At 35.9% G+C, this 3,584-nt stretch overlaps 1 pseudogene; it reads right to left on the bottom strand.

Moving 5' to 3' along the window:
• Window positions 1-1,828: 1,828 nt before the first annotated feature.
• LOC113835421 lies at window positions 1,829-1,927 on the bottom strand (annotated as a pseudogene).
• Between the last annotated feature and the right edge of the window lie 1,657 nt (window positions 1,928-3,584).

Raw genomic sequence — 3,584 nt, 5'->3', positions numbered from 1 at the left:
CTATTATAATGCTAAATCATTTGCCTTGTCACTTCCATATTAAAGATAAAACACCATTTAGCAAGTGGTCATGTACACACATGTATGACTGCTTATAAAATATGAAGTGTTAGGATGTTTTTGACTCCCAAGAGCTTACCATGATGAAAAACATAGTAGATAAGCAGAATTGTGAGGAAATATGGAGAATGTGAAAGATAAAGTGGACAGATAAAAATATTCCTCATTTTCATTCTTTGTTTCTGAAGTATGACAAATTACCTTGTGTTTAAAAAATAAAAAATGCAACAAGCCTGAAAATTATAATCTTATTATTTTCTGCAGTGTCATTATCTTCTTTTGAGCCATATACTCTCACATTCCTTGATACATAGCATGTCTATCAAATCCCATCCAAGAGCCATGCCAATGTGAGCCCAGTAGCTTTGCTTCTAATCAGAATGCAGATGAAAAATGCCTGTATGTTATGAGTTTGGTAGCCATTCTAAAATGTTTATACTCACATTCCAAATTTAGAATTCATGGTGCTTAAAATGTAATTCTATTCTAGATGGAATATTTTGGAATAAAGTATTAAATAGATCATTCTGGATTAAAGGGTGCCTCATTCCATCATGTGGGTCTCATTAGTTTCTCTATGTGGTTGCAAAACTTCTTTGAAATGCACTGACCAACTATCCTATAATTTACCTCAATAACATTTCTCATGTCTCTAATATTCTTGGTTTTAGAATCCTTGCAATTTTAAGTAAGTTGGTTTTTGATTGACTGAAAATATGTTTCACTTTTGTCCTTCAAAGAGTCGCTACTTCCTTCTAAAAACTTTAAAATGATAACATCCAGTAGGTCTGGTGATTTACTAGAAAGAAATGAAATTAGCAACAGCATTGCTTGCTTCACAGACTATCCTCAAATACAGGGTTATGGATAATCAGCGAGAGACAGTTGGTGGCATGAGCAACAAGAGGAAGACAACCAGCATTCATACCCACTTGGAGACAAGTCCGCACACACTCGCTTCCGCAGCCGAAGTAATGCCATATGCTCAGAGTGAGGTGGGTGGTGAGAGTAACAGTTGGCCTGCCAAAGAGGGCCATGTGTAGAGGCAGACTACCACCATCCTTCTTATTGTGATCGCTGAAAACTCAGGGGAAGTGTTTGTTCTTCAGAATAGCATGGGTGGAGGAATAGCTTCCTCAAAACTACAGTGTCTCCTTCCCTGGGTCTGGGAGCTATAAATACACAGGCAATTTTCACTTTCTCATAGGAGTTACTTAAACATCACAAACATCCCACAGTCCAACCACTTTGCTCACCTCAACACCACCTATATCCTTGTGATTTTGTATATGCTAAGGCATTTTTGTCTCTCATAAAAAAACGATCAATCTGACCTGAGCTCAATTCCTGGGACCCACATGGCACAAGGAGAGAACTGACTCCTGCAGGTTGTCTTCTCTCTCTCTCTCTCTCTCTCTCTCTCTCTCTCTCTCTCTCTCTCTCTCTCTCTCTCACACACACACACACACACACACACACACACCACAAATCAATAAATGTATTAAAAGCAAATATTTAAAAAGATAGCTTTTAAAAAGGAAAAATGGGAACTAATTTCTAGAGGACCCAGGTTCAATTCCCAATACACATAATGGCAGTTCACAACTGTCTGTAACTCCAGTTACAGTCACACAGACAGATATGCAGGCAAAACACCAATACACATAAATTAAAAATAAATAAATCTTTAAACATTTTTTAAAAAGAAAAAAAATGATCTTTCATGATCAACTTTCTTTAATTTCATGCTATACCAAATTATCTTTACTTTGGTTTTCCAAATATTTCTGTCACTAAAATATGAAAAGTAATTAAGCTGATAAGAAAGATACTACAATTGATCTTAGCCAAAAGGCTGAGAAGGAATGATGAAAAGAAATTAAAATAGCTTAAATTTTTAGAATATTATATTAGAATTTCTAGAAAGCAAGGAAATAGTAGTGTGGTAAAACTACTGTTAAACTTAAAATACAGCAATAGAGATGTTTTGTTGTTACTGTTGAAGCTGCCTTGTATCAGAACATGGGTTTTTTATGGAATTTTCACAACTTCAAATATGATTCATCTGTTGTGTTGCTTGCAGAATTTATTGTCTGAAGGTCAGTGGTTCCACTGTGGTCAGATAAGATAATTTACTTTACTCTGAATGGTTTCTTTGTGACAAATGACAAAGCTTTTAGGAAGGACGATGTTCCTCGCACAACAACCATAAAGCATGTCACATCCATTTACAGTATAATTTTAAGGAAAATGAAGGACAAACTTGCAAGGAAGCATGAATTCATTTGCATCAAATTAACTTGAGCAGGGCATTTCAAGTTCTTTTTGGGAACAATGGCACAAAAGGAAAAATGTGTTCATCTTACACAATGGTCCTCTTTAGGGTTATAAAAATATTTGAAAAGATGGCATGATTATCATTAAATTTAATTTACAAATTGTCCATATTACTCATGAGATAATATATTCACAGTGTTCATATATGAAGTGAACCAATTATTATGACTGAACTCTTGAAATCTGTGTTTTATAAAATTTTAAAATTAAAACTAATGTTTTATTATGGTTTCCATTTTCATACAGGTTACAGGAGCTTTATAAGAACAATAAGATGATTGATAAATAATGGGATGAATTTTCTTTATTTTTTGTTTTATCTTCTTTTTGTTTTGTTTTGGTTTGGTTTGGTTTTCCAAGACAGGGTATCTCTGTGTAACAGCTCTGGCTGTCCTGGAACTCACTTTGTATACTCCCTGGCAGAGTTCCACCTACCTCTGCCTCCTGAGTGCTGGGATTACAGGCCTGTGCCACCACCACCCAGCTTGAGATGCATTCTTTATTTGGCTGTTTGATTGCAAATATTAAGTATTTATTTAATATAGTTTGGCATATTGAGTTGGTAAGCACCAATTGTTATAACATTAGGATATTCATAAAGATCTAAAATTCTTATATTCCTAATGAATTCTTGTTTCATAAGAAGCACTCAGTTTGGGGCTTGAGGTAAAATAGTATCAGTAGAATTAGTGGCAGATTAAACAAATGTCCCTGTCCTTATTCTGATCTCCACATCATGGGATGCTATTGCTCTATGTCATTAAATGAGCTGTACAGATAGGATTAAGTTTAGGACCTTGAGTTTGAGTGACTCTACTAGATTTTTCAGGTGACTTAACATAATCACAAGAAGTGTTAAATGAGGGATATGAAGTGGGCCAGGGAGATGGCTCTAGGGGTAAAAAGTGCTTGGCGCCCAAGCCTACGACCAGATTTGCATCTGTTACACAAGTATAAAGGCAGATGTGGTAGCTTGCATCATTAATTCTAGCACTCCTAAAGCATAATGGAAAGTGGAGATAGGAAGACCTTCCTGAAGCTCCTGTATGCAGGCAAGAACAGAAAACAGAGCACTTATAACCTCCCAACCTCCTATAATTCTAACTTCAGAGCATCCAGCACCATCCTCAGCTCCCCCACACACACACGCACATAATTTTACATGAATATCTCCTCTCTCTCTCTCT

Source organism: Cricetulus griseus, chromosome 4, assembly GCF_003668045.3.
Source record: "Cricetulus griseus strain 17A/GY chromosome 4, alternate assembly CriGri-PICRH-1.0, whole genome shotgun sequence".
Taxonomy (NCBI): Eukaryota; Metazoa; Chordata; class Mammalia; order Rodentia; family Cricetidae; genus Cricetulus; species Cricetulus griseus.
The sequence above is the reverse complement of the archived record's forward strand: the minus strand, read 5'-3'. Positions and strand labels throughout refer to the sequence as shown.